The sequence below is a fragment of the Eschrichtius robustus genome, chromosome X, assembly GCF_028021215.1.
Source record: "Eschrichtius robustus isolate mEscRob2 chromosome X, mEscRob2.pri, whole genome shotgun sequence".
NCBI lineage: Eukaryota > Metazoa > Chordata > Mammalia > Artiodactyla > Eschrichtiidae > Eschrichtius > Eschrichtius robustus.
Genome location: NC_090845.1, coordinates 28,480,409 through 28,494,305, shown reverse-complemented (window position 1 = coordinate 28,494,305; position 13,897 = coordinate 28,480,409).

Below are 13,897 nucleotides of genomic sequence, written 5' to 3'. Positions count from 1 at the left end.
AGTGAGAGAGGAGGTGACGAGTCACAAAGATTCCTCTATTTTCAGCTGAGAGACTGCCCTGTGCAAAGAAGCTTAAGTTGATTAATTGTACAAGAAGATCAGCTCATCAGAAGATAGCCTGATGCCAGTGCGTGGCGCTTATGTGGGAAAGAAAAGGGATTTATCACTTGTGGAATGCTGTTTCTGTGCTGGTCTCCAAGTTGACACTTTACATGCCAATTTCCACTTCATATAACAAAAATCTTTCTGTAAAACGCTACTGTTTGAAAATAAAATGCGTCATTTGGGGAGGAAGAAAACATCTAAGCAATGAAGGGGTTCAAGGAAAGCCTTACTATTTGACCGCCCTTGGGGGTGATGTAGACAATGCTTCTCAAACTTTAAGGTGCTGGGAATCACCTGGGGATCTTGTTCAAATGCATATGTTGATTCGGTAGTTCTGGGCTGGGGTCTGAGACTACATTTCTAAAAAACTCCTAAGTGATGCGGCTACTGTTGGTCTATGGGCCACACTTTGTATAGCAAGGATGTAGAGCAAGTCTCAATCTATTTGTCGTCATGAAATCAATTTAATGGGTTGTTATGAAGATTAAAAACAGATATAAAGTAGAAAAAGGGGGAAACATCTGAGTTCACTGCACATACTGTTTTATGGGAATTCTGTTTCAGTTATGTGCAGTTACGATCCAGTTTGTATGTGTTATATCATAATGTAGCCTATGTATTTCTTTTCTTATTCTGAGTCACAAGCAAAAACACTATGAAAGCTATGACTGTGGAGGAAACTTGTATTAACAGATTGAATTAGATAACTGCTGAGGTTCCTCCTTACTTTGAAATTCTAAGATTCTGTGCAGTCTTATGTCTCTTATTCGAATCTCTCACTGTAGCATTCATGGAATATTAAAAGAGGCTTGAGCATCATTGAATCCATTAACTTCATCCTCATACTGGGAACCCAAGATGTTGAACATAGCAAAGCATCATGTAAAGGTGTGTCATTTCCCTGTGGTTAGTGCTTTGATTAAAAAAAAAAAAACAAAAAAAAAAACCCTTGAGATAGTTCCTTCTTGCAGAGTAGATTTTTGGTTCTTATTTCTGTTATTGTTTTGATGCTTTGACTCTGGGGTCATTTGTCTAATTACAAGGGACTTTTGTTAAACATCAATTTGTGAATTATAGGTAACGCTCTTTGGAAGTAAAATAAGAACCTAAAAGAGGTAATGTCATTTCCAAAGCTACCTTATTTGCAAGGTCATAATTCAAATTCTAAATAAATCTGGTTCATTATTTTTTAACTGAACAAAGATTGCATTTGAAATTCAATCAAGATACAGTGTCACTTTTCTTATTGCTGTAATTTATAATCTGTACCCAAAATATCTTACTTTGAAAGATTATAGACTTCCCAAGGGTACCAGTGTGTTTATGAACACACAGACACACACACACACTGTTTGTAAACTTAGTTTTAGAGCAGAGCAGCCAAGAGCAAGTGAAAACAGCTGCAAATATTTTAATGAGATATTTTAGTTTGGAGTTTTACTACCCCAATAGTCAGAAAGGTAAGTTTGATCCTACCACGGCAGTTCTTGTGACTTCTCTAATAAACGCCTGGCGCTATGTTACTTACCTTAATTATATCGATAAAAGTAGTGGATACTACATTTTTAAAAGATATAAAATATCCACTGTTTCTGTATTTTATATTTGTTTTCCTGAATTACCAGATAATTTTTCATTTAAAAACATGAGCTGTTGTTTCAAATAACCCACTGGATAATATCAACACAGTATTTCCTTCTTAGTTAAAAAATAACTAAGACCAAGTCCAATCCAAGTAATGACTACCAATGCCAGAAACACCTAATTTGATCTTAAGGCATTTCAGCAATATTTTAATGTTGTGATGCAGAAATGGAGTTTGGGAATTCTAGCCACTGAAGCTCAAAATGAAGCAACTTTGGGGAGAAATACAAATAATTGAAGGCCCTCAACAATATCTGAATGGGACACAGAAAATAACTTATCGTGATTCCTTCTCAATCATTCAACTACATTCTTATCTCCACCTACTAAGCCCATACTCAGCTGGGTGCTGGGTGTGTTAGGAATACAGGATAAACACAAACTGAGCCCTGTCTAGAAATCCCTTTCAGCTGTTTTTTCTAAATTGCTAGAATTTCAGAGATGGAAGGTCAAATGGATACATATTCAATTCAATTGAACAAATCTGCATTTAGCTAGTGGTAGATCTTGACATTCTCTTCTTATTGAGCTACATTACTATTTGGCATATCCTTAATGTGGCTAAAAATAAAATTAAGTGTAGTTCATGTTCTAAGGGACCAACAATTAACAAGCTAATAAACTGTTTTTCTATCTACATTTCAAATGCTCAAGCTACGTGTTTACACGGCAAGCTATGCCTTGATTACAGGTCAGTAAGAACACATTACAAAAAAATGGGACTGCCACTGTATGCCTGAATTTCACAAGTTTCACATTTCATATCAGTGAGATAAACTGAGTCAATATTTTCATACTGAAACATCAGATAACACACTGTCTCATTTGAACATACAGCTAATTAGAACTATTTAGAGTTGGACTTTGGATGGAAGGATACCTCATGTACATCTTAATTGCCCTACCCTACTTCAGGCAATGGCTCGTCCCTGAATGCGGTATGTGTACCTGTTCCATAGTTGTAGTATTTACCTTTGGATGATACAGTATTTTGAATTTCACTTGTTATTTTTAATTACAAAAAGAAATGGAAGCAGCAAGTAAATTTAGATATTTATCACTAATAGCGCTTCTTCCTTCAATGTACTACTAAAGATGATTTGGTGATTATGGGTGGACCAGACCTAATCCCAACAAGCATGCTGGTCAATGAAACCAAGCCTTCACTTCAATTAGGTGTACAAAAATAAGATTAGAATCAACTGGGTCTTAATTACCATGTCTAAAGTCTAAGACTCCATGAAGATCAATACCAAAGAAATGCCACACATTTTTAGCGAATTCATGCTAGAGTTGTTGATGAATAATAATGACGTATTAAACCCAAATACCATTTACAGTATGACCTAGCACAAAGGTGTAAAAGTGCTAAAAATTTTAGTTACTAGAAGATACCAGTGGTGAAGAGATTTGGGGCAGTGAATCCTTTCAAATAATATATTTATAGATGTCTAAGTAATTCATTGCCTGGAACTGCATGTAAAGGAATATTTGTTAATTGAAAACATTCAAAGCTAGGAAGGAGAAATCCATCTTTAACATTTCACTGCCAAGATCCAATCACTTTACGTAATTGTTAAATTAAACCCTGCAGTATGTTACATGTTTATGTAGATGATTGCTAAATATATAGAAAATATATTTCTTTTTATTCTGCTTTTTCTTTTTCTTTTCTCATTGTCATCTCGGAGAATGAGAACTACACATGCACCATATATGTAAAAATAATGATTTTTTCCTCTTCTCCAAAATTGATTTCTAAGATTTTTTTCAGTTTCAAGTCATATACAAGATGGAAAGGAAGCAATTCAGAACTTATTATTTTCAATTTTTCCAAGTCATAACTAATCAGAGAAGTGCCACTTTATCATCTTTCACAAATAAAAGGCAATAAGAAAAATGATTTATGTTTATCACTACAATTTTCCAGCTGCTATAAAAGAAGCATCTTTTTTCCCAGATAAAGGGTACACACATACTTACATACACACAAACTGAACTGTAACTTTGGCTTCCATTCAGCACAATAGTTCAGCATGGCTGGACAAAATGTTCGCAGTAAAATCCCCTAAGCAGAGCCAGAATACTAAGCCAGTATAGACTTAGCTATGGTTCATTAATCTTTCAGGGAAGCACAAGAGCAAAAGATAAATCAGGAACCATGCCAAACCGTAAAGTTTCACCTGTTTTTAACTTTAAAATGACACAAAAAATAAAAATGACATGTTCAAAAGCATCCAAATACCCACTTGTTGAGTTGATTATTTTGTCATTTGCTACAGATAAAGAAACTGAGGCACCGAGAATATTAACCAGGTCACAGGGCCTGAGCAGTGCCAAGTCCTGACTTCAAGGTTAGTGCTATTTCCTCCAGGATCATGGAAATGGCAAGAACTTAGGAACTGAAGGTGGGAGAAGAGTGAATAAAATTCTGTGCAAGACACTGCATTTTAGATAGTACTGGAGCATATGTCAATGTCTTTTGCAGAAATAGTAAGATAATGTTGGGATTAAAATTATATTTTTAAAGGTTGAAATGTTCCCTGGAGGATGAGGTGGGTATGAGGGAGGTAATAAAAGGCCAAAATCAGACCTGGCAAAATCTCTGTGTGTTGAAATAGTATCCTGTAATGTGAAGTAAATAAAACAGAAAATAGAAAGACCTTGATCATCCTTGGCCTGTTATCTGAAATGAGTTCATTACTAGTTATCATTTACACAGATTAATTCACACCCCTAACTTTTCCTGGATAATGAAGGTTATTCCACACTTACTACACCTTTGCAGAGATCTGGCAACACAAAGAAAGTAGTTTTATGCTATTTTCCATTAAGAAGATACTTAAGAACTTTGTATGTCCCTCTCCTTGTACATGTTGTTTTGTTTAGTGTCCTTGTGCCTGGTTTTAATCTTTAATAAAGGGACAAGAAATGCTACTTTTTTTTTCAAAGGGGGAAAAATCTGAAAAGCCACTTCAACGAACCCAAATACTGCAATAGTTTTATTCCACTTCACTAACCTCTCCTACTCGTTAGGAGCTTCGATTTGAGCTACCAAGGTTATCAGATCGTATGTCTATTGTCCTGTTATGACTTCCTTGGCTGGGTTCCTGCAGTAAACATTGCTGATGTGATGTTTTGTTCAGGCGGCAGCACAAGAGGGAGTGGGAGGAGGAGGGTCTATGGAGGGGGACAGGGTCACAGAGCTGTCAAGGCCTTCCCAGTGGTGAAGCTGTAGCAACTGCTACCTACGGTCAATTCTAATCAGTGTCTCAATGTGCTGAGCTTAGGGCCAGGTCCCCTTTGACGGCCTGGAAATGGGGACTGAAACTCTGTATGCTTTGTTCTTTTGAAACGAATGCAGAGAACAGCCAAGAGAAGAAATAGAATGAAAGAGGGTGAGGAAGAAGGAGCAAGAGAAACATCAAATCTGGTCAAAGTGAAAGGAGCTCAGGCCTCAATTCAGCACTGACCTATTTTTCTATTAATTCTCAATTCACATAATCACTCACACATTGCTCTAGATAAATCCTCCAGGGGATGAAGGTGATTGTATTTAGCAAAGGAGTCTAAATAAAACTGTGTATGAAACCTTACCTAATCAGCTAATGAAAAATAAAAAGCACATTTGTTCTTATCTCCACAAGGTTCTTCGTGGCCTATTGTGTCCCTGCTGTCTTTGTCAAAAGTGAAGTCTTTGCAGTATGAATAAAAGAAGTGGTTGAGTAGAAGCTGTGTTTTAGAAACCTCTTTAGATATCAATGTCTGGTTTTACTAACAATCCTAAATGACAATTGTCACATACATGATGTATCACAGTTTCCTGTTGCTGCTATAACAAATCATCACAAACTTAGTGGTTTAAATCAACACAAGTTTATTCTCTTACAATTCTGGAGGTCAGAAGTCCAAAATGGGTGTCGCTGAACTAAAATCAAGGTGTAGGTGTTGGCAGGGCTGTGTTCCTTCCGGAGGCCCCAGGGGAGAATCTGATTTCATGCCCTTTCAAGATTCTAGAGGCTGCCTATATTTCTTAGTTGGTGCTACCCTTCCATCTTTAAAGCCAGGAATGACTAATGGAGTTTTCCTTCATGTTGCCATCTCTTTGGTTTCCGACTGAAAGTGCTCAGGGGTTAACCCCCTTGGGAGCATCCCTCAGCCAGTATTGGATGGGAGTACTCTATCTTCCCCCCTCTTGGGTAGGATAATTATCCCTGGTGGTGCAGTGGTTAAGAATCTGCCTGCCAATGCAGGGGACACGGGTTCGAGCCCTGGTCCGGGAAGATCCCACATGCTGCGGAGTGACTAAGCCCGTGCGCCACAACTACTGAGCCTGTGTTCTAGAGCCCACGAGCCACAACTACTGAGCCCGCATGCCTAGAGACCGTGCTCTGCAACGAGAAGCCACTGCAATGAGAAGCCACCACAACGAAGCATAGTCCCTGCTCACCGTGACCACAGAAAGCCTGTGCACAGCAACAAAGACCCAACGCAGCCAAACATAAAATAAAATAAATTAAATAATATGGCCATTAAAAAAAAATTTAACATAAATACTTCCCAAAAACTTGCAAAAATTTGAAGAGAAAGGGAATACTTCCAAACTCATGAAGCCAGCAACCAAACGCCACCAAAAATAAATAAATAAATTGAAAATAAAGGTGATGCTATTAATCATTCTAGTCTACCTAAAGTTTTCCCTATAATTTATAGGACACAGACTTGCTGTCAAGGTATAAGTAGAAGTAGTTTCCAAATTCTTCTATCTAAACTCACCTCTTCCATTAAATGGTATGTTTAACTGGAGAAAATCCCTGGAACATATTTTGGTCTTGGATTTTCCCCATGGCGATTAACATGAATCTTATAATGAGCCGGCCTTTACGTGGTCACCAGGTTTTTGGCTAAATTAGATGATAATTTAAGTGCTTGCTTGAAGGTTGGGACTGAGTGGAAAGTGAAGAAGCTGGATATAACTGGTGACAACTGATAAAAGCCATAGTTACTCTTTGCTTCATTAAAATTCTCTCTCTTGGCTAAACACACTCCCACACTTGTTGAGGCCAACTGATAGAATTTCTATCTCATGGCCACAGAGAACAGACAGTTCTTCCAGTAACTAAGGTACTGGAGAGAGCACTTATTCACTTCCATCAGTATGTATCAACCCATGCTAGCAAGATTGTGGGACAAAATTAGATCCAGGATCTTCTCTTCTCCACCTTCTAAGGCAATTAGTGGAAAGAATAACTATAAAGAAAGCGTGTGTAAATTCTTCTGTTTTGCAAAGGCACATAGGATGTAAAAGAATCTAAAAGAGATCTATAACCAGCACTGCAGTCCAAATAATAGTTTTTACTTACATAAAAAATAGGAAATAAAATAATGAAAACTGATTTATGTTAGAGGTGGTGTACACGAAAATGTTTTGTGTTGAAAGAAACACGTATGTGAAGCTGAAACCATTTTTATAAAATTGAATTTCATAGAATTTTTCCTCCAGCTTAGATGTGTGTGAAAATAAAGGTTGTAAGAAATCTCTTTAATTATTAAAAAGCATAAGTCATTTTTTTCATTCAAGCATATCTTGTCTTCGCTGCGACCGTATGAGGAATTTTAGAGTCTTGCAGCATACTCATGAGTAATGGGAAGATTTCACCTAAATCCAAAATAAAAACTTTCATTTAGTGGAAACATCAAACTCTGCTGGACAGCTGAATGTTACTAAGCCTTTTTTTTAGCCCTTGGCAGTGAAATAGGAGATCTTTAGAAGGACCGAAATTGTCATTATGGACCCAAGATATGTCTCTTTTACACAAGCCTGGGGGTCAACTTCAGTCATCTTGGGACAATTTAAAGACTTTTTCCCTCTTTACAGAATGGACTTACCTCATGTAATACAATTAGAGCCGTTTAAATATAAAGGCCAATAGGCAAAATTCCAGTCACTTCAATGAAAATCAACCATAATAAAATACAGCGAAGTCTAGTTTTCAGATAGTCTATCAACTAGAGATTCCTATTCATGGGTTCTTCTATACAGATCATTGAAAACTGATATTCTCGTTAGTGACCCCGAGGCCCTGAAACATCCTGGAAGCTTTCCCAAATTATCAAAGAAAGATGGAATGACTTCAGCATTATTTGGATGTTAGACACATTTTGTACTATTTAAATGCTTTTAAAATTGAGGATTCAAGCATGGCACAGAAGTATAGAAACTTCAATTCAACAGATTATTTGACTAATGAGAAATATAGTTTTTAAGTCATATACAGATTTAATGTAGAAGTTCCTCTTGGCATTTAATATAAATTTACTGAGCATCTACAATATGCAAGAAAGTGTACTAGGCTATGTAAAAGCTAGAGAAAGAAGAAGACAAAGCCCTTCAGGCCTTTAAAATCTGATGAGACAGAAAGAAATGTACACAGGTAACTGCAATAAAATATATTTTTAAATAAATGTATTAAGATACGTGTAAACCACTGCTGCAGAAGCTCAAAAATGAATAAAGAGGAACATTTTAAAATATCACTGGTCAATATAGACAATGGTCGTGATGTTGCAATATATCATGTGAAGAACAATATCTCATCCACCCCAGTGGTTCAGTTTTGCCCTGACATGTAGACTAATAAAACCCTGAGATTTATAATTTAACATTTGATATTTAATAAGTGTTAACTCCCTGAAAGGAGGGACCAGATGTCTTAATATGGGGATATCTGTAGGTTAATCATATCCAACTTATTTCCAGAGCTGATTTTTCTGATTGGTTGTCTATGTAGGTATTCTCTTTCTCTGTGAATCACTGAACACTCCCAAAGCTGTAAACTGTTTAAAAGAGGCCAGTATTCCCATTTGGAGGAAGGACCATCTTCAGTCATTGGCACACAGGTACTGCGTGCCCCTTTTAGAATGTTACTATTATAAGCACTCAAGGAGCATGTCTTAGTTAATACTATATACCGAGCATCTGACATATCATACTTAGTTGTATTTCTTATTAGTTCTTGATTTTCCTTAGATGAATAATTGGAAATGTATAAGGGTTTGAGTAGGTATGGAACATTTTAATATCTGAGCTACATCTACTTTCTAATTTTAGCTTTTAATTAAAATGTCCTCAATTTGTCAACTGATAACTTTTTTTTCCCAATAAAAATCCTTATTAGCTGTCAGGAATCTCCTGGTAGTCTGGTTCATGGAAGGAAGGTTCCTCTTTTATTGGCAATGGATGTACTATACAGTCTATCATGATTTTTGTTAGATGCCTATTGAAAATAGTGATGGATATTATGTCTAAGTTTTTCTTGCTATGATATTGTGCTCATCTGTCAGTTGGTTATTCTCTATTGGCCCTCAGATACATACTCTGCCCTTTCCTGACCTACTTTATGCCCCCAAGGGTCTGACTACTGTGAATGAAAATGAATTTCCTGGGCTTCTTTACTGGATGGCTTTAGGCTGGGTTTGGCTAATGGGTGTCATCAGCAGATCAGAGATTAGGAGAAGGAAGAGAACAAGGTCATGATATTTCTTCTTTGCTTCATCCCTGCTTTGGCTATGGTTCTGGCAGTAGCTGCTTCCCTCTGCATCTGTTAGCAACATCTCTTCCTTAATACCAATCCTTTTGGGCTCTCTTTCTTTCCCTTACCCCTTTAGCCCTAGAGGTGGTAATGGCTTTCCACTGTTGCTAGTTTCTGGGTGCCTCATCATGCCTAATTTTCCCCCTTAACTCTGTATTAAAATCTCTTAATTTTGAATCTTGTGGGGGTAAAATTATAGTTCCTACTGGGATCCTGAATGATAAAACTTCTTTAAGAAATGTTATAATCCCTAGGAAGAAAATATTAGGCTTTTGTAAGAATCTTGTTTTCTAAAAAATAGAACAAAACTTTAATGTGATTGTTTAGTATTCAAACGCAAGTTCTTTTAATAAGATTAACAACCATAAACACAATTAAAAGACAACCTACAAAATGGGAGAAAATATTTGCAAACAATGTGACTGACAAGGGCTTAATTTCCACAATATACAAACAGCTCATATAACTCAACAACAAACAAACAAACAACCCAATCCAAAAATGGGCAGAAGACCTAAATACACGTTTCCTGCAGACGGCCAACAAGCACATGAAAAAACGCTCAAGATTGCTAATTATTAGAGAAATGCAAATCAAAACTACAATGAGGTATCACCTCACACCAGTCAGAATGGCCATCATTAAAACGTCTACAAATTACAAATGCTAGAGAGGGTGTGGAGAAAAGGGAACCCTCCTACACTGTTGGTGGGACTGTAAATAGGTGCAGCCACTATGAAAAATAGTAAGGAGTTTCCTCAGAAAACTAATAGAGTTGCCATATGATCCAGCAATCCCACTCCTGGGCATATATCTGGATGAAACTATAATTCAAAAAGATACATGCACCCCTGTGTTCACAGCAGCTCTATTCACAATAGTCAAGATATGGAGGCAAACTAAATGTCCACCAAGAGGGGAATGGAAAAAGAAGATGTGGTACATATATATACAATGGAATACTACCCAACCATAAAAAAGAACAAAATAACGCCATTTGCAGCAACATGGACGCAACTATAGATTATCATACTAAGTGAAGTAAGCCAGAGAGAAGAGACAAATATCATACGATATCATTTATATGTGGAATCTAAAGAAAAAAAAAGGTACAACTAAACTTATTTACAAAACAGAAAGAGACTCACAGACAGAAAACAAACTTATGGTTACCAAAGGGGAAGAGGGGGGGATAAATTAGGAGGCTGAGATTAACATATACACACTACTATATATAAAATAGATAACCAAGAAGGACCTACTATATAGCACAGGGAACTCTACTCAATATTTTGTAATAACCTTTAAGGGAAAAGAATATGAAAAAGAATATATATATATATATATATATATATATATATAACTGAATCACTATGCTGTACAACTTAAACTAACATGATATTGTAAATCTACTTTAATTAAAAAAAAAAAAAAATGAACCACCAGGAGACTGTGGGAGTCGTAAACAGTCAGACTTGCTCTCTTAGAATTTTGTCATAGACTTCATTCTAGTCTTGCTACATCTAGTCTCACCTAGGCCTTTAAATCCACACTGATGCCAGAGGCAAGGAAATAAATTAGACATGGAGGTAATCATGTCATTCCTCTGCTCAAAACTTATCAAGGGCTGCCCGTCATTCCCAATACCTACACAGTCCTTCAGGACCTGCTTGCTGCCTAAATGGGCAGCATTATCTCCAGACACTTTGCTTATCACACTCAGTGGAACCACTTAGAGTTTTCTAAGCACTCTCTACTCCCCATGCCTCTACAACTGGAATGCTCATCTTATTTATCTGGCCACCTAATTCCCTGAGATGTTTGCCCTGACTTCTCAAGACAAATTTAAGGGTCCCTTTTCCTATGCTTCCATGGTTATTTATAGACTCTTCCATTGTAATATTTATTTTAGGTTACTGTAATTGTTGGTTCATTTGTCTGTCCCTCCACAAGACTGTAAGATTCTTGAGGGACCCTACATCTTTTTGTCATTGAATTCCATGCCTAGCACTGTCTTGCGCATCATTGAAATCTGATCAATCAGTGGTCCTCAATCTTGGTTGCACATTACAATAATCAAGGGAGAATCTTTGAAAAAATCTTGATGCCCAGGCCTTACTTCATCCAGTTGAATCAGAATCCATGAGGATGGGACCCCCGTGTCAGCATTTTTTAAATTCCCCAGGTGATTCCAGTGTGCAGCTAAGGTTGAGAACTATGATAAACAGTTGTTGAATGAATGAGTCAGTAACTGTTAAAGGAAATGTAGAACAAAGAAAGGAATACACTAGAATGTTAATAGTGATTTTCTCTGGTTAATGGGATAATTTGCTAGCTTTGCATTCTTTGTGCTTTTATTTTCTAGATTTCCTACAATGAATATATATAATTTTATTATTAGAAAAATAAATTTATTGTTAAGTGACTTTATCTATTAGCACCATGAAAGCTAAACGTTTCATAAATCACGGTATTTGGGGATTAAACCAAAGATTTTACTTATAAACCTTAGTCCCATCACCTGATGTGTGTCTGTGTGTTCAAGAGGTTAAAAGGACAAGTTCATGCAGTCAGTGACCTGGTATTGCTCCATTCTCTATATTTACTGTTCAGTTCCATTGATCCTTTACAAAAGAAACTTATTCCAGGATTGAAGAGACAGTTTTAAATAATGGACATTATCTATCTCACTGCTTTCATATTTTATTTCACAAATAGGAGATGGTAAACACATGTCCTTTGCTAGGCAGGACTGTGGGATTTGGACAAAAATACTCACATGCTAAAACATGAAAGGAAAACACTGTAATGATAGCGATATAGTTTCATCAGCATTGAGACCACGAATAACCATAAATATCTTTTTTTTTCTCATCTGAAGAAAAAAACAGACATTGTAAGATGTGCTGAGGGGTGAAGATTGCTGTGCCTTTATGGGATGAAGATGGCTGATCTTTAATGATGTGCTCTAGGGACTGGGAACAGTCACTCCCCAACTTCTGAAGAAGGGGTGCGGTTTGATTCACAGAGCACACTCCTTGGATACAGGATACAGTTGCAGAATGCAGAGCCATCTTTTGCGTTCTTAAACATGCCTTCATTAGTAAGTCTGTAGTGTGCTAGCCTCTTTTAGATTGGATCAGCTTAGGGGTGTGGTGGTAGTAGCGATATATTTCGTAAAACAATTTTTCTGAGTTCCATTGACGGATTGTTTAGTTTAAAGAGAAGCACAGCCCAATCCTTTTGTTTTATATGAAGAAACCGTGGCCCTGAGAAAGGGAGCCAACATCCTGAGGTTACCCAGTAAGTTTGTGGCAGTATTCTGGATGTCGAAGCGCCAGACCGGGCTATCTTGACAACACTGATATTCTTGCCAGGCAGGAAGTGTTGCCACTGAGGGTCACATGCCCCTTGGGATGCTAATGGTAGGTACACAGGTGGTGTGTGGGCATGCACTCTTTCTCACTCAGTGGACTGTGTAAGGAAGGAAGACATCCATGGAGGTTCCATCTGTTCCTTCCCCAGGGTGGAGATTTTACTTAACAGTAACTCCTACTTAATTTTCAATTTTGTTTAAGTTTTTTTTTTTTGATGTGGATCATTTTTAAAGTCTTTATTGAATTTGTTACAATATTGCTTCTGTTTTATGTTTTGGTGTTTTGGCCGCGAGGCATGTGGGATCTTAGCTCCCCGACCAGAGACTGAACCCACATCCCCTGCATTGGAAGGCGAAGTCTTAACCACTGGACCGCCAGGGAAGTCCCTTTATCTTCAATTTTACAATCTTTAATTTAAGTGTATACCCTTCCACAGGGTACCATCTTAGAGCTAGAATAACGAATAAAACTGAGGCCCAAAGCCACTGGTGAGAGCACGTGGGAGACTTTCTTTCCCTTCTGTATTTGTGGGTTATGTGTGCTCTGGTCCATCATTGGAGAAGCAAAGAAAATAAATTACAGAGGTGTTTAACCTTTCTTAATCTCAAGCGTTTGAGGAGTCTCACAGCCTTGGCCAGATAACCTACTACAGAAGCAATGCCTACATACATATATTGAAAGAAACAATTGTTCGGGCTTCCCTGGTGGCGCAGGGGTTAAGAATCCGCCTGCCAATGCAGGGGACATGGGTTCAAGCCCTGGTCTGGGAAGATCCCACATGCCGCAGAGCAACTAAGCCCGTGCATGACAACTACTGAGCCTGCACTCTCGAGCCCCGCAAGCCACAACTACTGAGCCCATGCACCACAACTACTGAAGCCCACGCGCCTAGAGCCTGTGCTCCGCAACAAGAGAAGCCACCGCAATGAGAAGCCTGTGCACTGCAATAAAGAGTAGTCCCACCTCGTCGCAACTAGAGAAAGCCCGCGCACAGCAACGAAGACCCAATGCAGCCAAAATATATAAACAAAACAAACAAAAAAAAGAAACAATTGTTCTATATCATTAAGAAACATGCACAAAATGCCTAATACTATATCTAGAACAAATCAGGCATGCAATAATTGTAACTACTCCTAATATTTTACAACTAATCAGTTATCTTTCGAAGAGTGACAA